General features: G+C 50.5%; 1 non-coding gene and 1 pseudogene across 1 annotated transcript; both read left to right on the forward strand.

The window, feature by feature from the left end:
• The first annotated feature begins 10,417 nt into the window (after positions 1-10,417).
• LOC129849464 (U5 spliceosomal RNA) lies at positions 10,418-10,533 on the forward strand. Its single transcript, XR_008758658.1, has one exon. It is a non-coding gene; the product is annotated as a U5 spliceosomal RNA (small nuclear RNA).
• Positions 10,534-19,753: 9,220 nt separating this feature from the next.
• LOC129849463 (U2 spliceosomal RNA) lies at positions 19,754-19,899 on the forward strand (annotated as a pseudogene).
• Positions 19,900-23,563: the final 3,664 nt, after the last annotated feature.

Consider the following 23,563-nt stretch of genomic DNA (forward strand, 5'->3'; position numbering starts at 1 on the left):
GCTGAGAGAGGCAAACTGTTAACAGATCCTAAGAACAGACCTTGCTATTTAACTGCCTCCCTGTAATGCTCGGTTGGGTAAACACAGAGAGTTGGACAGCACAGAAACAGTTGGACGAGTGCCCAGAGCTGGATAAACAAATAGAGCCGTTGCCTAGGTGAAGGGAAGATAAACAGACAGGGCTGGAGAAAGTAAGCCTGTGTGTACAGCATAGACAGGGTTGGATGAGGCTGTGTGGACAGCATAGACAAGGTTGGATGAGTGCCCAGGTGACGGGAAGATAAACAGACAGGGATGGAGAAAGTAAGCTTGTGTGGACAGCACAGACAAGGTTGGATGAGCATGTGTGGACAGCACAGACAAGGTTGGATGAGCCTGTGTGGACATCACAGACAAGGTTGGATGAGTGCCCAGGTGATGGAAAGATAAACAGACAGGGATGGAGAAAGTAAGCCTGTGTGGACAGCACAGAAACAGTTGGACGAGTGCCCAGAGCTGGATAAACAAATAGAGCCGTTGCCTAGGTGAAGGGAAGATAAACAGACAGGGCTGGAGAAAGTAAGCCTGTGTGTACAGCATAGACAGGGTTGGATGAGGCTGTGTGGACAGCATAGACAAGGTTGGATGAGTGCCCAGGTGACGGGAAGATAAACAGACAGGGATGGAGAAAGTAAGCTTGTGTGGATAGCACAGACACGGTTGGATGAAGCAGTACCGGGTGGATAGCCCAGCTATAATGACTTTGTGAAACATGTGTAGTTGCAACGGTACTGCTCTTTGTAATGTATGTGAATAAAAAGAACAAGGCTCTGACATGACTGGTGATACACTTTATTGATTGCATGTCAAAACAATGATATGTAATGTATATTACATTGACACATATACTGTCACAAATATTAATTGAGATGTACAGTAATACAATGGTCATGGCCTATACCTCTGGTCATACGGGCTAGTCTGTATGGAACGTTTGAGACTGGGTAGGCCTCCACTTGTCTCCACTGGTCCCCTCCTTCTCCCTCCTGTTACATCCATCTTGCTCATGCACAGGTCCTGTGTTGTAGAAAGGGGTCTTGGTACAAAGGAAACCTTTACAACCGTTGTCATATGGTCCAGCAAACTTGTCATTGAGTTAAAGTGTATATCTGTATCAAGCACAAACCCAGACTTATCAAACGTGACCTTGTATGGTTGTCCTTTTGCTGTTACAATTTCGAAGAGGTATCCATATTCCTCTTCATCCATGTAACAGATCGCTGCAGCTGGCTTGGGGTATTCATCTTCCATCTTTTTTAGGTCCTGTATAACTTCAATGTGATTTGATGACATTGGGGAACTGCCCGTCGAATGTCCCCACCATGCACCCTCTAGTAGCTGTATCATTTCACGCATCCCTTCCACTACACATTTGCCAGACCAATTGTTCTGTTCATCAGGTATGTCTCTTGGTCTAGCCATCAAGTAACCGCTTGGGACTGCTTTAAGCACATCGGTTATTAGCTGAACAGGGTCACCTCTGTCCCAGTCTAGGAACTCAGTGCATTTGTAATAGCCTTGGGTGACGTGTATATCAAATGGGATGAGAGTATTGTCAGTGCTCTTCACCATACAGGAACACACTCCTCCCTGCATGTCACCAAAGTAGGCCGTGATGGCAATAGCTCCTACAGTAACTTCGGATCTATTTAGGGATGACATTAGCTGCTCTTTAGAGACGGAGCCCCACCACCTCTCACCCAGCCATTCTACCAGTGGAAGCCAGGATCTGTTCAATAGAGGCCAGTTGCCATATTTCCTTTGCTTAGCGACACGGAGTGAGTCGAATTGTCTTCTCCCCATATAGGCCATCTTCCAACCACTTACCTATTTTGCTATGTGTATGTAATTGGTATCATAGTTCTTGTGATTCAGCCATTGTAAATAGTAGGAAAAGTGGAACCATACCCCAAAGCCGCACACTCTCACCAACCCCAGGAAAGGGCCTTATGTTTTCTAACTGTTGTTGCTAGAGACGTGGCTAGTTGCTCATCATGATTATGATCACATGCAGCCTTACGAACAGCTTTCACCTCTGTACAACCACACCTAACCCGTAACTTAACCCACTCATGAAAAGGTGTTTAACTGTGACACCTACTGCAACTGTCGCATTTAACAGCTAATCATGGACCTATATCTCCTTACCTCAGGCAATTGTGCATTTCCGACCTCTAATCATGTCAGAGGAGAGTGGTATAGAAACTGACAATAGCGAGCTGAGCCTGGTAGGAGAGACGCATGTTATATCATACTCTATAGACACCTCTTTCATAGACCATACTCATCACAGGCATTTAACTTGTACTGATTCTAACACTCGTCTCTATTCCACAGGTATCTACCATAATCCTGACCCGTTCTGTAGGTACTCGGTTTGATGTCCTTTCATTCACTGTTGTAAAGTATACCATGTATAAGTGATACATTTCCCATGTCTGTAATACACATTCAGGAGAGTGATTACATACTATCGTCTGACGATGAGGGACCTAGGAACCTTGTCTTGGAACAAGCTCCTCCACTGTTGCCCCCAGAAGTCGTCAACCGGCCTCAACCTCACCTAGCATTACCTCCTCTTCCCCAGTTGAACAATGCAGAAGATGAAATGGTAGATATGGTAGTGTATACTGTGATGACACTTTTGCTTGTGTGTATGACTTGTTGGTAATGTGGTTATGTCTCTTTCGCTCAAGTATATGGCCGATGATGAGGATGGAGCTGATGCGGATGGAGATTATGATGATGGAGATGACTAGGTTGCAATGTGTTGAGATCTAACTACACTGAACCCATTTTATTCATTTTTGAGCTGCCACTATGTCCTACTTTTGATATGGATGTATGTAAATGTTATGTACTCTGTAAATAAATGTGACCTGGTATTCTTGCTCAGGATATTATTGTCTTTATTCACAGAAGGATATGGACATTGAATAATACACCACAAGCACTTTGTAATGGCACATTTACCAAGCGATATGACAGTGATTACATATGCTCTCCACCTATATCTTTCCTACTCTAGACATTGTGTCTGGCATCTGTGACACCTGGGTGACGTTCCAGGCCTTCATCCCCAAAGATGTGGTTCTTTGGTCGGGCAACAAAGGTTGCATCTTCAAGGCAGCAGATGCGGGAAAGAATAGATGTGATATATGGAAAGTGTACACCTGTCCCAATCGTAAACCCCAAGTTATCAAACGTCACCTTGAATCTCTTTCCCTTGGCAGTTACAATATCAAACAGGTATCCCAAACTGTCCTCATTCATATAATGGATTGCGGCAGCTGGGTTGGTGTGCTTGTTTGTCCTCATTCGTAGAAGCTCTATCACTTTACCATGTGGTGGGGACATTTCCAAACTGAGGAATGCAGCTCCCCACCATGAGCCTTTTATCAGCTTTACAATATAACGCAGCTCGTCCACAATTTGTGTCATAGCAAAGTATTTGGGGTCATGAGCCATCCACCTGGGTCTACGTAGCAAGTGTCCTTCTCCCAGTTTACGCACCAGAACTTTCATAATGTCAATAGGAGTTGAAAATAGACCTTGTACCATATCGGTACAGATGTACCTGCCTCGACTAATAACAACAGTAAAGGTCATGACTGAATCCTGTGTCTTCACCATAATCGAACACACTCCTCCTTGCATGCCACCGAAGTGTGCTGCGACGACAATGTCCCCTTTGCGACTGTTAGATGTATCCATGAATGTGATAATCTGCTCTTTAGAGACTGATCCCCACCAGCGCTCCCCCAGCCATTCTAGGAAGGAATGCCATGATGTGTTCAGTATAGACCAACTAAGCATGCTTTCCATCAAATGTTGCTTTCTCGAATCTTCCACAGCTGGAATCGAGTCGTGACCATCTTCACAGTAAACCTGTAACTCGCCACCCTCTTCGCTGTAGCCTTCGTTGCTGTCCACCACCTCGCCATCGTCAACCTCTTCATCGTACACGTCTTCACAGTCCACCACCTCGTCGTCGTAAACCTCTTCATCGTACACGTCGTCACAGTCCACCACCTCGTCATCATCGACTTCTTCACATTCCACGACAGCGCCGGTGTCAACCTCTTCACCATAGACCTCTTCACAGTAGACCACCTCTTCGTCGTCAACCTGTTCACTGTAGAGCTGTTCACTGTCGACGTCTTGGGTGTGGACCTCGTAGTCTGACTCCTCGGAATCGTAAATGTCGTAGTCCACAAGACTATCGGTTGAACGGGGACTGGTTTCAGCCTCTTGGTCTCTGGTATCCTCCATGTCAGCACCGGGAGTATCTCGGTTATGGGTATAGTCCTCTTGACAATTGTCCTGATAATCATCACACATCCAATCCTCGTAGTCACCTGCCATGTCCGCTCCCGAACTGCTTTCGGAATCAGATGATTTGGAGCCTGAGGACCTAACTGCTTGTGGTATATGGCTGTTCCCAATCTCATAACCCTGGCAGTAACCGTAACAAGACTGAGTCTGAGGCCTCTTGACACAAACGACTGTCTCGTAATGGTTCCGACTATTCTCCAAATATATGCCCTGCTTAGACACCTCTAAACCATTAGATCTGTATTCAATCCAACGGTTGGTATAGTATGTATATATGCTTACCCCCAACATGTCTGCAGCTGCTTGAATCTCCACTTCGGTCGCCCAACTACCTAAACAATTCATGTTGGACTCCGTAATGTACTCTGACACTGAACGGTAACACACTCTCAGGATGGTCCTATACATATGTTGTTTGCTCTGTAGCTGCTGCACCACCGCATTTCGAATTGGCTCATGGTACTCCTCTGTACCACACAGTGCTTCACTGACCGCTCTGAAGAAACAATTTCCGTCACCTTTTATTTTCACATTCTTACACGGAGCACCTAACACACCAGACGCAGTATGACTGAGAGACCTCTTCTTGCACTGCACCTTCAGCCTAGTGCACAGCAGCTGGGCATCTTCAACTGTAACAGGGTTGAACTGCAGCTCTCTGCATGTGCTGCCACTAACAAAGTCAATGTCCGAGTCGTCGCTACTGTCATTCTCCTTTGCTGTATTACAATATCTGAGTGTATAGAAAGACTCTGATTTCCCATGTGCCATTATACACTCTGTTCTGCTTCCTGAGAGACGTCAGTATGGTCATTAATATATCGCTTTGGCCCCTATTGTCAAAGACCCACAGTTCTGCAGACTGAGTCATAATAGGGCGGGCCTAAGGAAAGCGTCATCAATCACACAGAGCTTAACAGAAGCCACAGGAGCCTATAAGGCTTCCATGCTTGCTGACTGAGTCATAATAGGGCGGGCCTAAGGAAAGCGTCATCAATCACACAAAGCTTAACAGAAGCCACAGGAGCCTATAAGGCTTCCATGCTTGCTGACTGAGTCATGATAGGGCGGGCCTAAGGAAAGCCTCATCAAACACACAGAGCTTGACAGAAGCCGCAGGAGCCTAGAAGGCTTCCAGGCTTGCTCACTGTGAGGGCTTGGGTAGCCTTGTTATAGTTTATAATGCTGTTGAATGCAAGTAAAAAATAAAGTATGCTCAGACAAGCAACTGTCAAGTGTTACCAACTGTACTTTATTGATAAAAGAGGTCCACATCACCATAGTACCAAATGAATACAATATAACATTTCAACTGTTAGGATAATTACATCTCCCCCATACTTTCTCGGAGCAGTGTCAGATTCAGAACTCAGGTCCCCCATCCATACCACGATATTCTCCGTCAAGGTCAAGTCCCCCATCCACACCCAGGTAGTCTTCTTCAAGCACAGGTCCATCACTGATTACACTGTGTTTTTCGTACAGATGCATACATAGAGACAAGTGGATTGTTGCAACGAAGATGAACAGGTTACCCATAATAGTCCTACTTGTTATAGCTGATACCTCTTCCCCAGTGTTGATAAATGTAAACTCTTGTAACAACCCAAACTGACTTATAAGTACTTCCCTGTATTAGTGCGTTGGCTAGAACATCAAGTGTTGGATAACTGATACGTGGTTTGCTACACTACTGAAAGCTGGATCTATTGTCACAGCCTCCAAATTCCACAGACAGGATACAACATAAAGTTTTGGATAACTGAGAGGTTGTGGTGGACACTCACAGATTCAACATTACGGCCAAGGGCCCTGTGTGCGAAGTGACAGGCTGTCCCCCGTACTGCCCTTGGGCCCCGTGTGAGTTTGGGTATTGATTCTAAAAACGCCCCCCCTCCTGCACTACCTTCCCTTGGTTGTGGATATTGTGCCTTTTGGGTATGGTTGTTGTTACATAACCCTCCCGTTGTCCTTCTATTATGCCTAGCACACAGTGTCCCCCCCCGGGTCACTCTGTCCCGTCTTGGCTAAAGGCCCAGTGGGCACAAGTGTGACAGTATGGGTGTGAACAGCCTTTGCAGATGTATTTCTTACACCTGCAGCACGCTGTGTGTGTCTTGGCGTCCTTCTTGGGTGGGCAGACCTGACACCTCTTCCTCTTACTCGCCCCCAGCGGGGCGGCCGGGGCGGCGGCGGCGGCCGGGCCGGCGGCTCGCTCGCGGGCCTGCGGACGAGCCTCGGCGGATACACGCTCGCCCCGTATGACTTTGACAAGTGCGGACGCGGCTTCGGTGCGGGGGAGACGCTGCCTTCTTTGGATCAAGGGCTTCACGAGCGCCTTTCCGAGCTGCTCCAGGAACACCCTCCTCTTGTTCCGCTTCCCGGGCATCCAGTCGGGGTTGATCTCTCGCCATATGACAAAGGCGTTGTAGGAGGACACGTCGAGGATGTTGTGGAAGATGACCAGGGGCCAGCGGGCGGTCATCCGTCTGCAGCTGTAGGTCCCGACCACCTTGTCTAGGTTGTCCACGCCGCCCTTGTTGCAGTTGTAGTCTAGGATGAGGGCCGGCTTCCGGTCTCGGCGATCGCTGACGTCGGGCTCCGCGTGCCGCGTGCTCAGAAGCAGCACGTTCTTATTTCTCTTTGCCAGGTAGGACACTAGAGTGGCGGTGGGCGTGAAGGCGAACCTGGAGGACGAGACCTGTCTGCCCTTGGACTGGAGCAGCGCGGGAGGGAGCTCGGGCTTGTTCTTTCGCACCGTGCCCACCATGGTGAGGTTCCTCTCGAGGAGCCGCTGCCCGAGTTCGTAGGAGGTGAAGAAATTGTCACACGTGACGTTGTGACCGGCCGGCAGTCCCTCGGTCAGATCGAGGACGACGCGCGCGCCCTGGTTCTTCTCGGGGTATCCGCCGGCCGCCTTGCCGGTGTACACTTGCATCTTCCAAGCGTAGCTGGACTTGGCGTCGCAGGCCACCCACGACTTGATGCCGTATTTGGCCGGCTTGCTGGGAATGTACTGTCGGAAAGGACAGCGTCCTTGAGGCGAGGGAGAGGGGAGGGAGAGGAGAGGGAGAGGAGAGGGAGAGGAGATTAGCAGGAGATTAGCAGCGTCATCGTTACAGGCTCACCATCGGGGCGCACTGCGTTTACGTTACACGCAGCCGCCGCCGCCGCCGCCCGTGCCACTGCCCATTGCTACTGCTGCCCATTGCTACTACTGCCGATTGCTACCGCTGCCCGTGCTACTACTGCCCGTGCTCTCTACGCTACACGTACATACACAGATACATTGACTGCTACCGCTCTCTATGCACAGATACATAGACTGCCCGTGCTCTCTACGCCACGCGTACATACGCAGATACATTGACTGCTACCGCTCTGTATGCACAGATACATAGACTGCCCGTGCTCTCTACGCCACGCGTACAAACACAGATACATAGACTGCTACCGCTCTCTATGCATAGATACATAGACTGCCCGTGCTCTCTACGCTACGCGTACGTACACAGATGCATAGACGGTACCTCTGAACGGGACCAGTTGTTCGTCCACCGTCACTTCGGGCCCCGGGTTGTAGAGGGCCTGCAGCCGCTCCTCCCACAGGTCCCACACCTCTCTCACGGCCGCCAGTCTGTCGGTGGCGAGTCTCGCGGGTCTCGACTGGCGGTCGTCGAATCGCAGCAGCCTCGAGTACTTGTGAAACGCCTTGAGCGGCATGGTGGCGCGGAACACGGTCCTGCCGCTCTCGGCGTCCCACAGGCTGGCCGCGGCCTCGCCTCGGGACCTGTAGACGCCGGCTAGGATCAGCAGCCCTACGTAGGCGCGCAGGTCGGTGGAGTCCATGGGTCGCCAGCCGTCGCCGTATTTTCTCACCCCCTGCAGATTGGTCATGTCCACGATGATCCTTTCTATCGCCGGTGTGACAAACAGCCGGAAGGCGGACTCGATGTCGAGCGCTCGCGACGCGGCGTAGGCCGTGGGGCCCGGCGTCACGGCGGGGCAGGGCGGGCGGATGGCGCGGGGTCGGTCCGGGCCGCGATAGGCCGCGGAGGACCATTTGATTTTGCCGTTTTTCGACAGCAACGTCTCCCTTTCTCGCTCTGGCTCTCTGGCTCTGTCTGGCTCTCTGTCTCGCTCCTCTCGGGCAGCGGCCGCGTCTCCCTCCGGCTCTTCCTCCGGCTCTTCCTCCGGCTCTTCCTCCGAAGAGGAGCTCGACCGCGAGGCCGAGTCGTCTCCGTAGTCGTCCGCGTCGCGCTCGGGGTTGTATTCCTCACCGTCTTCATCTTCCGAAACGTCCTCCTCTTCGGAATCGCAGTAGTCTTCTTCGTCTTCTTGGTCGACGCTGGAGGATATCTGTTCCAGGACCTGAGCCGCGCTGAAACCGGGACTGCGAGGCGTCGTAGGCGGAGGCAACACGCTCGGCGGGGTCGTATTCCTCGTCGTCGTCGTCCTCGTCGTCGTCGTCCTCATCATCGTCCTCATCTTGTTCTTCTTGTTGTTGTTGTTGTTGTTGTTGTTCTTGTTGTTGTTCTTCTTCTTGTTCTTCTTCTTCCTGACAATATTAGTAGGCTCTCTACGCCCTGCTTACTGTCGTAGGCGGAGGGCTCACGTTCGGCGGGGTCGTATTCCTCCTCGTCGTCGTCCTCGTCGTCGTCCTCGTCGTCGTCCTCTTCTTCTTCTTCTTCTTCTTCTTCCTGACAATATTAGTAGCCTCTCTACGCCCTGCTTACGGTGGCCACGTGAATGGGACGAGGCACGCGAATGGACGAGGCGCGTGGTCGGCCCTGCCTGCTCCTTCGGCCCTTCGCCCCTTCGCCCCTTCGCCCCTTCGGCCCCTTGGCCCCTTCGGTCCCATCCGGGACGCTCGGCTGGCCTACCCGCGTGATAGCACCGAGGTCGTGCACAGAGTTGGTGGGGACAACTGGACCCTGCCGGGGTCACTCCGACCCGGCCCAGACAGAGGGGAACAACTCCTAACACAGGCCCCGGGTCACTCCGACCCGGCTCAGACAGGGGTAGGAGGGGAGGGTTTACAACATACACCTTGCTAACGCCGCCGGGGTCTCTCTGACCCCAGGCCCCCGGAACAGAGGGGAACAACTCATAACGCAGGGCTTACAACAGGGCTCGGGTCAATGTGACCTGGCCCAGACAGGGGTAGGAGGGTTACAACATACACCTTGCTAAATGCTGCCGGGGTCTCTCTAACCCACACAGACACTGGGAATCGACTCAGAACGCTGGCCGGTGGTCACTCTGTCCCGCCGAGGCAAGGGGAAGGTTGTCTAACAACAGCCATACCCGAAAGGCACAATTTCCACAACCAAGGGAAAGTAGTTTGTAGGGGGGCGTTTTTAGATTCGATATCCAAACTCACACGGTGCCCAAGGGCCCGTTTGGGGGCAGACACGCCGTATTCGACACAGGCCCTTGCCCGGAATGTTGAGAATGTCAATTTTGGGGCAGGACCTTTTACTAGTATCCAGCAGGTGGTGGTGTTGGGTCACTGTGACCCCGGCCTGCCGGGGTCTCTCTGACCCACACAGACACGGGGGAAGCGACAGGTGACGCTGCCGAGGGTCACTCTGACCCCTCTGACGTCACTATGACCCCGCCCACACAGGGGCAGGGGCAGGAGGGTTACAACATACACCTTGCTAACGCCGCCGGGGTCACTCTGACCCCTCTGACGTCACTATGACCCCGCCCACACAGGGGCAGGAGGGTTACAACATACACCTTGCTAAGGCTGCCGGGGTCACTCCGACCCACACACAGACACGGGCAATCAACTCGGAACTGCCCGGGGTCGCTCTGACCCGCCGAGACAACGGGAGGGTTAAAAAAAAAAAAAAAAAGTTGGCCAGGATAGTGAGTGTCTGTCTGTCTGTTTGACTGACTGACTGACTGACTGACTTTTTACCCACACACAGCCCTCGAAAAGTTGGCAGAGTGGGTTGGGTGACCACCCACCTGCGAGTTACCGGCCTAGAGTGCACAGTGTGTCTCGGGCCCCGACCGGCCTCTGACTTCCATACGACTCTGGTTTCTCTTCATTACGCACAAGCCTTTCGCCTTTTACTAAGGATTTCCGTGGAGAGGAACACTCATGAGTTCAACGTATTTTTGGAAGGGCTTTGCTTCTTGCAGAGTCCGCTATATCTTGTTTCAAGAGAAATTGACAGAGATGATGACGCCGCCGCCGCCGCAGAGACTTTTTGCTCATGCATTTGACTTAGAATCGGAGCGGTTTATTTTTCCACTCCCAAGTAGTCGCTAAGGGCAATTGAGTTCAAGCCCGACGACTGGCGTATTTGCCGGGCTTTGAACAAATAGTCGTCGCACTAGGCGTAAAGAGCTAGTGACTTAAAGACGAATAAGCGACTTTAAAAAAATAAAAATAAAACACCCGCCTGTCTGTCTGTCGCCAGGGAAGGGGTGGGGGGGGGGGGGGGGGGAGCCACCTTTTGCCGAACCGCCAAAGTCTGCCGAGACCCCCGGGTGCCCGGCGGCTGCAGGGTACCATTTGTGGGTTATTGCTTCTCGGCCTTTTGGCTCAGATCAAGCTTGGTACCGAGGTGCCCCACAGCTCGCTGAGTCAGAAGGTCGAAGGAAGACCGGAGGGAGGAAAGTTTATTGTTTTGGTGGCAATTTTCGTTTTTTTTGGAAGTCGTTTTGGAATGGAGAATATGGAGAAGGGGATCCCGGCGATTGGATTGACCAACACGGTGTGTTTTGCATGGAGGAATAAAGAGGTGGAGCAAGTCGGGAGAGATACCTTTGCAAGAACGATATTGATGGGAGCCTTGAAGTTGACGGTGGGAGATGTCCTCTGCTTCCAGGATAACCCTATAGAAAATGCGCATGATGTAACCTTTTATACGGAGAAGAAGCATGAGGAAATCATGAAGAGGGTGAAGGATCTGAAAGAAGAGAGGCCGATGAACATGTATGAGGTTACGAGCTTGGCGAGGAACAGTTTCAGGGTGGTGACAGTGACAATGTATAATCCTCATGTAAAGGACGAGGAGGTGAGGGCTTTCCTGGGGAGGTTTATGGACAGGGTATCCTCAGCCAGGCTCCTCAGAGACTCTTTGGGTTTCTGGACGGGGAAGAGAGGATTTCAGGCCCTCCTCAGGGAGGATCCAAAGGGACAGGGTGGTTACCTCCATCCTCCGGCAATGTTCTCCCTGGGGGCTGATAGGGGGACGTTGTTTTATGCACGTCAGCCCCCGTTTTGCAGGTGTTGTATGGCCTATGGCCATGCCTCGGCCTCGTGCAGCAGGAGGAAGTGCAGGTACTGTGGGTCGGTCAAGCATGTCATGGGTGTGGCTCGGTGGCACACATGTGGCGGGACTGCCCGGCTAGGAAGAGGTCATATGCGTCTGCAGCTGGGGGGGGAACGAGAGCTGAGGAGCGGGAAGAAGTTGGTGGCAGAGGAGGAGGAAGAGGAGAAGAGGGCCGGGACAGAAGGAGTGGTGGCCAGGACAGAAAGAGTGGTGGCCGGGACAGAAGGAGAGGTGGCCGGGAAAGAAGGAGTTGGTCGAGATGGAAGGAGAGGTGGTCGGGACAGAGGGGAAGGAAGCAGAAGGAGGTTTTGGACATGGGGCAGAAAAAGGAACTCCTTGGAACGCTGAAGGAGAGGATAAGGGGGAAGGGGGAAGGGGCCGGTAAAGGGCTGGAGGGCAGGGGATTAGGGAGAAGGGTTCGTCCGGGGAGCAGGATGGTAGAGCCGGGACAGAAGGAGAGGTGGCTGGGGCAGAGGGGGAGGAAGGGAAGGAGGCAAAAGGAGAGAAAAGGAAGGAGATAGAGGAGGAGGTAGGAGGGGAGAGACCAGTCTGGACAGCAGAGGGAGGAGAGGGTAAAAAGAGCAATAACTGAAATGGTGATGGAAAGGGTGTGGGAGAGAGGACCGATTAAGGGATGGAAGGAAGGTGAATATGAGGAGGTGTTAAAGGATTTTGAGGAGGTGATTAGGGACAGGGGTTTGCCCGAGGAGCGGTATGGTGGGGGGGAGAGAATCGACCCCTTGGTGGTGGAATATTAAAAGAAAAAGAAAAAAGGGTGGAACCCTGGGACAGCGTGAGGAGGAGAAGTGGTGGGAGAGTCGGAGGGGGGGGGGGGGGGGGGGGGGAGAAGCAGGGCCTTCGTGGGCTCCCTCTCCTTCATCCTCTTTTACACCCCTGGAGGAGCTGGACCTCCCGGTGATGGCACTGGGCTGGGCGATGGAGGGAGGTACAGGCTATCTGTATGGGGATGTGGGGTCCCCGGTCAGTAGTCTGGACGAGGGTGAAGGGATGGCCTTGAGGGTGGGGCAGGGGCAGGGAGATGGCCCTAAGTGACATTTGCTCCCATGATTATTGGTTTAGGATTTGGTTATTGTTTATTAGTAGGTGTTGAGATGAGAATTTTTTGTTGTTGGTTAGAAGTATATACACTGCTCAAAAAAATAAAGGGAACACTTAAACAACACAATGTAACTCCAAGTCAATCACACTTCTGTGAAATCAAACTGTCCACTTAGGAAGCAACACTGATTGACAATAAATTTCACATGCTGTTGTGCAAATGGGATAGACAAAAGGTGGAAATTATAGGCAATTAGCAAGACACCCCCAAAAAAGGAATGGTTCTGCAGGTGGTGACCACAGACCACTTCTCAGTTCCAATGCTTCCTGGCTGATGTTTTGGTCACTTTTGAATGCTGGCGGTGCTCTCACTCTAGTGGTAGCATGAGACGGAGTCTACAACCCACACAAATGGCTCAGGTAGTGCAGTTCATCCAGGATGGCACATCAATGCGAGCTGTGGCAAAAGGGTTTGCTGTGTCTGTCAGCGTAGTGTCCAGAGCATGGAGGCGCTACCAGGAGACAGGCCAGTACATCAGGAGACGGGGAGGAGGCCGTAGGAGGGCAACAACCCAGCAGCAGGACCGCTACCTCCGCCTTTGTGCAGGGAGGTGCACTGCCAGAGCCCTGCAAAATGACCTCCAGCAGGCCACAGCAGGATCCCTGGCAGCTATGTTTAAGGTGATCAAGCTGACGGACAATAGCATTAAAACCGTTATTGTCCGTATGTACAACGAATCGGTACAGCCGGAGGACGTTGCAGTATGGTTGGGCAGGTATTGCAACGTGAACGGGCCTGGAGGGTCACTGTCCAGCAGAGGGAGGACCCCGGGGGCTATGGTGGATTGAATGCCATCCCATCCACCATAGTCCTCGGAGAGAACAGGGGCCATGTTCACTACCAGGACCAGCCCAAGCTGTGCCGTAAGTGTAGTGAACATGGCCACCTAGCAGACGCCTGCGACAAGGTGGTCTGCATGAAGTGCCGGGTGGTGGGCCACCGCTACGAGGATTGCACGAACGGCAGATCGTGCAACCTCTGTGGCGAGCGGTCCCACCTCATCCGCAGCTGCCCCTCCTCCTGGGCCAACAAGGTCAGGGCTGGCAGGATGGAGGCGGCGGCTGCGGACCGGGCTACCGAGCGCCAGTGGGAGAGAGTGGCAGTTGCCACGGTGGCAGTAGTGGAGGTGGTAGCGGTGGCAGTAGTGGAGGAGGAGGTGGTGGCGGTAGTGGAGGAGGTGGTAGGAGAGGTGGAGGGCGCGGAAGGCGCAGTGGTGGAAGAAGTGGGAGGGGAGGCAAAAACCTTCCCCACCCCAGTCCCCTTGCCCCAGACTGAAGTGACCCCTGAAGGAGAAAGGGCTGAGAAAGACGGGTCTGGAGAGTTGGTGAGTGAGAGCTCCCCAAGTGGGTCTGACAGCATGATCCGACACTGTCAAGCGAGGAGGGTACGGGAGGGGGGGGAAAAGACCCTGGGCGAACACCTTCCCCTACGGAAGAGAAACGCAGAGGAGCTCTCCGACCCCGAACAGGGCAAGAAAAAGAAGAGTAAACTGGAGTGGGAGAGCTCCCAGGGGGAGGATGAGTCCAGGGTCTTCCCTCTCAACTCACCTAACCAGGAATCGTTTTTAAACCCTGTTTTAACCTCCTCTCCCTACCACCCCCCTTACCCCGTAGGGAGAGAGAGAAAGAATCTGAAAAATAACCCCTTTTAAACTGGTTTAATGCCTTCTTTCCTTTTAGCACTGTTTTTACTCACCTCTTTCATGGCTTTTAACATCACCACCATAAACGTTAGGAGTGTGAAGACTGAAATAAGAGCACAATCGGTTTTATCCTTTTTAGAAAGTGTTAATTCAGATGTGTTTTTATTACAGGAGTGTGGCCTACCCTTTTTATCCTCTTACAGCAAATGGGAGGAAAAGTGGCAGCGCGGGCCCTCCATTTGGAGCGGATCCAATTTTAATAAAAACTATGGTGTTGCCATTTTATTCAAGACCCCACAGGTGGTGGTGAGGGGAGCACAGTGGTGCTTGGGGGGCGTGCTCTTTTAGCCAACTGTACTTTTATAGGGAGGAATTTTAACGTGCTAAATGTATATGGTTTTAACAACAAACATGACCGTTGCACACTTTTAGAAGACCTGCAGTCCCACATGCTGGGGAGGGATCCTCTAGTGGTGGGTGGGGATTTTAACTGTGTTTCAACCTTTTGGGGCTATAGGGGGCGTTTTGGAAAAACTGGAAAATATGTGCAAATTTTCAAACGGCCTCTTAATATATTTTTCCTCTTACAATATGCATATTGTTAATAGTATTGGATAGAAAAGAGTCTATAGTTTCTAAAACCGTTTTAATTTTTTCTCTGAGTGGAACACAAGTCCTTTGGCAGCACTTTCCCCGACCAGGAAGTAAAATGCAAGATGTTTATGCTCGCTTCAACGCTCTGCCTATACATGGTCATGCCACCTATGACCCGAAACACACCTCGTACGCCTTCCTCTGGGTGTCAAGAGGACGTCAGAAGAGAAATCTTGCGTTTATCTTGTTCTGACGTGAAATAAGACCTATTTCTTTGGCGTGACCGTCAATTTCAGGAAGTCAGAAGCGCGCGACTTGGGAGAGATATCATGTTTTGTTTTGCTGCCGTTTCTGATGTGAACTATCTCCAGCTCGGATTTGATTTGATAAATGAGACCATGTCATCGTAATGTATGTTTTTTCAATATAGTTTAATCAGATTATTTGAATTTTTTCGGGAGTTTTGCCGTGTTCCGTAATGTTTCCTTTGTTTACTTTGGAGAGATCCATGCCACTCGACTAGTACCCCTGCTAAAGGAAGATGGAAAGTTGCCATTCTGAATGGATTGAACGACTATTCTGGACTAAGGACAACTTGATCAACATTTTGATGAAAGATCAGCCAAAGTAAGACCAAATTTATAATGTTATTTCATATATCTGTCGTGCATGTCAACTGGTCGCGCGCGCCCAAGTGTGTCTGTCTGGCGTGGCTATGCTAATTTAGCGCTACATTTAGTTTGATGTAAAACATTTCATAAATCGGAAATATTGTCTGGAATCACAAGAATCCTGTTTTTCAATTGCTGCACAGTATGTATTTCTCCGAAATGTTTTATGAGGAGTAATTAGGTATTTGATGTTGGTGTCTGTAAATGTTATGGCTGCTTTCGGTGCAATTTTTGAGTGTAGCTGAAATGTAATTTATGATTTATACCATAAATATGCACATTTTTCAAAAAAAACATATGCTATACAATAAATATGTTATCAGACTGTCATCTTAGGAAGTTGTTTCTTGGTTAGTGGCTATATATATCTTCATTTGGTCGAATTTGTGATAGCTGCTGATGGAGTAAAAAACTGATGGAGTAAAAAAAAGTGGTGTCTTTTGCTAAGGTGGTTAGCTAATAGATTTACATATTTTGTCTTCCCTGTAAAACATTTTAAAAATCGGACATGTTGGCTAGATTCACAAGATGTCTGCCTTTCATATGCTGTATTGGACTTGTTAATGTGTGAAAGTTAAATATTTAAAAAAAATGTATTTTTTGAATTTGCCGCTCTGCCTTTTCAATGGAGTGTGGGAGGAGTGCCGCTAGCGGCACCCCTGTCCTCGAGAGGTAAGCAGAGCAGACAGGAGAGCAGCGGGAGAGGATTTTAAGGTAGATAGGTCAAGTGTTTTATTGCAAGGGTTGTGCAGGTATTTTAAACTAACTGACTGTTTTAAAACCCTGCATCCAAGAGAGGAGGGCTTCACCTGGACCAGTGGTGACGGCACCAGAGCCTCTCGCATTGATTATCTGTTTACCCGCGATTGCCCGCCAACCGATGCTAGAATAACCCCTGCTTTCTTCTCAGATCACGTAATGCTGACGTGCACCCTTTCACTAACTTCGGGTGTGACTGTAGTACGAGGGCCCTGGAAACTGAACTGCTCCCTTTTAGAAGATGATAGAGTAGTTAGTCAGTACAGGGAGCAGTTCAGCCAGTGGCAGACGCTACAGGACTTCTTTGATGCACGAACACAGTGGTGGGAAATGGTGAAGGGTAAGACGAGGACCTTCTTCAGGGAGATAGGAAAGAGGGAAAGCAATAAACAGGATAGACGCATGTTGGGACTGCAGAAGCGACTGGAACGGTATTTTAACTTTTGCCAACAGGGCTTTGATTTTAACCAAGAAATTAAAGAAGTAAAGAAAGAAATGGCATTTTTAGCAGAACATAAGAGCAAGGGCGTTATTTTAAGAAGCAAGGAAAGGGAATTAGAAGAGGGGGAGAAGTGCACTAGGTACTTTTTTAAGAAGATAGTTAGCAAGGGTGGGTTAATGACAGGGTTAAAAGATAAAGATGGGGTTTTAAAAACAGACACAGAGGGAATTAAAGGAGTAGTCAAGGATATTTATGGGGAACTGTTCGGGGTAAAAGATGTATGTGAGGAGATTATGGAGGACGTTTTAACATACATTGACAGGACCATACCCAGCACGGATGACCTAACGAAAGATCTGACAATGACTGAACTCGACGAAGGACTGAGACATTTTAAGAGGGGTAAATCACCGGGGGAGGACGGCCTCCCCTTGGAGTTTTATCTGACCTTTTGGGATGTTTTAGCCGACAATCTTCTGACTGTTTTTACTGACTTGGAACAACTCGACAGACTACCTGACAGTTTTAGAGTAGGTAATGTGACCCTTTTACATAAGAAAAATGACAGGACTGACCTGACAAACTGGAGACCGATTACCCTTTTAAATTTTGATTGTAAACTTTTTACCAAGGTTTTAACACTCAGAATGTCTTCTGTTTTAGGGGAGGTGATCCACCCGGATCAAGCCTGTGCCATTCCGGGAAGGAAGATCACGGACAGCCTTGTACTGATCAGAGATGCCATCTGTTATGCGAGAGACAGAAACATGTGGCTTATAGTCCTAAATTTAGATTTTGAGAAAGCTTTTGATCGGGTCTCTTACCAGTACCTCTTCAAGGTACTGCAAAAAATGGGGTTCCCAGAAAGGTTTCTAGCTTGGGTGGGATTGCTGTATGGGGACATCACCAGCAGAATCCTTGTAAATGGGCATTTGTCAAGAGCAGTGGGAGTACACTGCGGTGTCCGTCAGGGATGCCGTTATCTCCCCTCCTGTTTGTTGCTTGCATCGGGCCATTGGCACAGGTCTTGAGAAGGGACCAACGGATCAGTGGGGTGAGTATCCCGGGGAGTGGGGGGATGACTGCCAAGTGCGTTTTTTATATGGACGACGTCAACATTTTATGTACCGACCTTTTATCTGTTGACAGGACCCTGGACACGACTGACTGGTACGGACAAGCCTCTGGGGCGAGACTGAACAGGAACAAGACAGAGGCCCAATTCTTCGGACCATGGGCAGACTCAGACTTGACCAGACTACCTCTGACAGTCAAAATGACAGACATAAGGGTTCTGGGGGTAAAATTTGACAGGGAGGGAGGAGGTAGTGGTAATTGGACCAGGATTTTAGGGACTGTAAGACAGAGACTGGGTTTTTGGGGACTGAGACAGCTGACATTTGAGGGCAAGGTTTTAATCATCAAGGCTGTGATTTTACCTGTGCTTTTATTAAATCAGTTCTGTTTTTATCCCCCCACGAACAACTCTTTTAGCTCTGGACCGGATGCTGTTTTATTTCCTGTGGGGAAGCAAGTGGGAGAGGCTGAGGAGGGAGGTGGTAAAGAGGCCCAGGCTCAGGGGGGGAAAGGCTTGCCTGACCTCTACCTGTTCCTGGGCAGCCGCTACACAGCGTTACATCTGACTCTCGCCACCTCCCCGGTCAGCAACAAGACCCAGGCCCTCGCACGGTTCTGGCTGGGGTCTTACCTCAGATCCCTGAGGCTGATCCCAGTCGACCTGCGAGCCCCAGTCTCTTTCCTGCTCCCCACACACTATGCCCAGCACAAAAAGTTTAAGACATTTTAAACTGGAAAAGGAGCCTGTCACAGTTTTAACCAAACACCGCTCTCTTTTCTCTCTTGTGCAGGAACGGGAACCGGTGTGTCCAGTGCGAGGGCTCGCTATAGGTGAGCCCACCACGGTTTGGCGCAACGTGGCCCATCCTGCTCTGCTGAATTGGCATCGTGACCTGTCCTGGATGGTCGCCCATGAGATCCTCCCGGTCAGGGCCGTCATGCACTCCCGGGGCATGGCGAGGACATCCGCATGCCCCCGACCAGGCTGCGGCCAAGAAGAGTCGGTGAGGCACTTGCTCTGGGAGTGCAGAGCTGCAAGGGACCTGTGGAAGGAAGCAGGCCCCCTGATCTCCCCACGTCTGCCAGCAGGGGAGGACCTAACGCCGCAGCTCGTGCTGTATGGGGTGGGCCGAAGGCCTATTTCACCAAAGGCCTTCACAGAACTCTGGCCCACCCTTACGTGTCTTATTGACGCATTGTGGTCCTCCCGCAACCTGCTGGTAGGAAAACAGGTAGAGACCACCCCCCAGGCAGTGGCTTTGGTAGCCAAGGATGCCATGGGGTGGTACGAACGAAAGGGGGCCTCGACCCCAAGCGAAGGGTCCCCCACAACACCTGAGGTCCCGGCGGGCACGGCATGACAGCTCTACGGAGCCTAGGGCGATGCGCCTAGGGGAGGGGTCTCCTCTGGGCCCCGACGGATGGGTACGGAGTCAATTTGGAAGAGCAGGAGGAGGCTTTTTTGATAAGGACTCACCCCGTCCCTGTATAAAGGACTAAAGACAGCCTTTTAACAAAGGGACTTTGACAGGCTTTCCATGTCTTAAAAATGTTTTACTTTGTTAAATCATTAATACACATTTTAAATGGCTTTTATCAGATTGGTTTTTACAATAAAGGGTACTTTTATGTATGATTGTTTTATTTATTTAAATAAACAACTTGTACCTTTTATAAAAAATAATTGTAATGCAATGCTGGTTTTTATGCTCTTTAGGCCGTTCGTATGTGTAAAAATGAATAAAAAATGTGAGCTGTTTTAAAGGAAAATGCATCAATAAAACTTTTACAAAAGAAAAAAAACCTGTTCTTATCAGTTTAATATCTGATACGTCCCCCATCGGGGGACTACATATTAAATGGATTTTTCGAACAGGGAGTCGGAAATGGAAGTGGAAGTGGAGGAGGAGGAGGAGGCACCTTTTGCCAAACCGCCAAAGTCTGCCGAGACCCCCGGGTGCCCGGCGGGTGCAGGGTTCCATTTGTGGGTTATTGCTTCTCGGCCTTTTGGCTCAGATCAAGCTTGGTACCGAGGTGCCCCAGAGCTCGCTGAGTCAGAAGGTCAAAGTAGGAAAGCGATAGGGGTTTTTCCCTGGAGTGGAATATTGTTTGGTAGGGGTTTTTCCCTGGAGTGGAATATTGTGTGGTGCGTGGTGATGTATTAATTTGGTTTTTGGAAGTGAAAAGAGAGGTTTTATACAGAAGAGGTTTTTTTTCTGGATAAGACAAGAATGGCGGTCCCGGGGATTGGTCTCGCAAACACGGTGCGGTTTACATGGGAGGAAAAGGAATTGCAGCCTTTTGGAAGAGAGGTTTTTGGGAGGACCCTGCTGATGGGGGTGCTCAAGCTGGGGGTAAAAGATGTTCTTTGCCTCCCGTAGAATCCAGCGGAGAGAGCTTTTGAGGTCACGTTATATACAGAGGAGAAGCATGAGGAAATAATGCGGACAGTAAGAGTTTGAGAAAGAAAGACCAATGTGCCACTATGTAGTGAAAAGTTTGGCAAAGAACAATTATAGAATAGTGACTGTGAGGATGTACAATCCCCACGTGAAAGAAGAAGAGGTGAGGACTTTCTTGGGGAGGTATATGGACAATATATCCTCGGGAAGGCTCCTCAAGGACTCTAGGTTTTTGGACTGGGAGGAGGGGATACCAGGCTCTTCTTAGAGAGGATCCAGGGGGCCTCGGAGGTTACCTCCATCCTCCAGCAATGTTCTCCCTGGGGGCTGACAGGGGGACGTTATACTATGCCCGTCGGCCTCAATTTTGCAGGCGTTGTATGGCCTACGGCCATAGTGTCGCCTCGTGTGGTGCTAGGAAGTGCAGGGTCTGTGGGTCTGGTGAGCACGAGGCGAGGGACTGTGCTGAGCCTAAAACATGTCATGGGTGTGGCTCGGAGGCACACCTGTGGCGAGACTGCCCGGCTAGGAAGAGGTCATACGCGTCTGCAGCTGGGGGGGAGCGAGAGCGGGGGATGGGGTAGAAGAGAAGAGGAGCGGGAAGAAGGTGGTGGCAGAGAGGGAGGAACTGCACCGAAGGAACCAGTGAGAGAAGAAAAAGAAGAGGGCCAGGACAGAAGGAGTGGTGGCTGGGACAAAAGGAGAGGTGGTCGAGATGGAGAGGTGGTTGGGGCAGAAGGAGAGGTGGTTGGGACAGAAGGAGAGGAGAGGAAGGAAGCAGAAGTGGATGAATTGGACATGGAACAGAAAAAAGAAGTCCTTGAAAAGTTGAGGGATAGAGAAGGGGCCGGTGAAGGGTAGGGGAATTGGAGAGGGTGAGGATGGAGTATGAGAAGGAGGTTAGGGAGAAGGTTTTGTCTGGGGAGCAGGATGGTAGAGATGGGAAAGAAGGAGAGGGGGCCGGGGCAGAAGGAGAGGGGGAGGGGGCAGAGGTAGATATGGAAGGAGAGGTAGTCAGGACAGGGGGGAGGAGGGGAAGGAGGGAAAAGGAGAGAAAGGGAAGGAGAAGGGGGTGAAATGGAGGAAATAAGTAGGGATTGTAAGAAGAGGGTTGAGGAGACAGAAAGAATAATCTAGGGGAAAATTTTGGAGGTGGTGAAGAAGAAAGGGCCGATAGAGGGATGGAGAGAGGAGGAAAACAAACAGATTAATGACATTTTTGAGAAAGAGGTTAGGGGGATGGGGGACGGGGAATTTAGGAGGTCGCTTGGAAAATATGACAGGGAGTTTGAGAAGGAGATGAGGGAGAAGGGTTTGTTCATGGAGGCGGATAGGGAAAGGGAGAGAAGGGGCCACCCGGTGATATTACAAAAGAAAAAGAAGAAGAAAAAGGTGGAACCTTTAGAAAGCGGGGGGGGGGGGGGGGGGGGGGGGGAGTGGGGGGGCCTTCGTGGTCTCCCGCTCTTTCACCTTCATTAGCACCCCTGGAGGAGCTGGACCTCCAGGTTTTGGAACTGGGGTGGGAGAGAGAGGGAGGGACAGGAAACCTGTATGGGGACGTGGGGTCCTCGGTCAGTAGTCTGAGGGATGATTTGGAAGTGAGGGGGAGGGAGCCAAACACTTTTTATAGATCCTGGGGAGCTGATACGGAGGAAGAGGGGGGGACGTCGGGAGAAAGAATGGCGTCCCCGCTGGTAGAAAAGGAGAAGTGGAGCATCGGGTGAGTCTCCTGTTTTGGTTTTTCTGTTTTGTGTTTAGTAGTTGTGTGAAGTATTGGTTTATGTGTTAGTTTTATTTCTATAATTTTACTTTTGTTAGTTTAAATGTAAGGGGTTTAAGGGATTTTGTTAAGAGGAGGGCGGTATTTAGTTTTTTGGAGTGTGTGGGTTTTGATTTTTGTTTTTTACAGGAGGTTTACCTGAGGGGTGGAGGGGATGTGTGTAGATTTAGGAGGGAGTGGGATAAGGGAGAATTGTTTTGGGGTATAGGAGAGGTGCACTCAACAGGGGTAGGGATATTGTGTGGGCACAGGGAGGTAAAGGTGGAGGGTTCATTTGTGATAATGCAGGGGAGGGTTTTGGGGGTGGATGTCGCAATAAGGGATTGTAAGTTTAGATTAGTGGTGGTGTACGGGCCACAGGTGGCGGCAGACAGGAGGGAGATGGTGGACTCTCTGGCGCCCCTGTGTGTCACAAATAGGCATTTAGTGATAGGGGGGAATTTTAATATAGATTTAGGGGTAGGGGGGGATAGTGCAGGCGCTATCACCGGGCTAATGGCTTGCCATGGTCTGGTTGATGGTGGCCTGCACACTGCTCCGACAATGGCCGGTCCTACATGACGCAACTCCAGGGGGTTTGCGCGGAGGCTCGACTATATTTTCTTATCCAGGTCTTTGGGTCAGTTGACTGGGCGTTTGTTGCCCGTTTTCTTTTCGGACCACGACGGGGTGCTCCTGCAGGTGGGGGCGCCAGTCTGCCTCTGGAAGTTAGATCGGGATGTGCTGGAGGAGCAAGTTTTCGTTGACGCCTCTTTTGGTTTCTTTCGGGGCCTTGAAGGCCTCCGGTCCATGTGCGAGGGGGTGTTAGAGTGGTGGGATTTAGTTAAGGTAAGGATTAGGGCCTTTATAAGAGGGTATTGTAGGAGGAAGAAAAGGGAGGAAAGGAGGGAGGTGGATCGTATCCAAAGGTTGCTCGAACTCGAGTACGAGGCAGGCAACCTCGGCGGGTCGATTGACTGGGAGAGATTCACAACCCTGAAGGCACAGCTCAGGGAGCTGCAGGAGCGGAAGGCTCAAGCTTTCCTGGAGCGTGCACATAATGGCTTTCTAGAACATAATGAGACTTGTTCCGCTATGTTCTTTAAGTCAGTTAGGGCCAGACAGAGTAGGAAGGTAATGCATGGGGTTAGGGAAGAAAATGGCAGTATAGTTAGAGACCCGGAGGAAATGGTCAGGGTGACAACTGACCATTTCCGAGTTTTTTTTAAGGAGAGGGTAATAGATGTAGAGCAGGGAAATGTGTTTTTAGAACACTTGTCCCGGCGATTGCCGGAGGGCATTAGAGACGTGATGGAGGCTCAGATCTCCCTCGAAGAGGATGGGAAAAGGGAAGGTGCCTGGGATGGATGGGCTGCCGGCTGAGTTTTACCTCAAGTTTTGGGGTATTCTTGGACCGGTGGTCCTCGA

This window comes from Salvelinus fontinalis, unplaced genomic scaffold (genome assembly GCF_029448725.1).
Source record: "Salvelinus fontinalis isolate EN_2023a unplaced genomic scaffold, ASM2944872v1 scaffold_1468, whole genome shotgun sequence".
In the NCBI taxonomy this organism is placed as follows: domain Eukaryota; kingdom Metazoa; phylum Chordata; class Actinopteri; order Salmoniformes; family Salmonidae; genus Salvelinus; species Salvelinus fontinalis.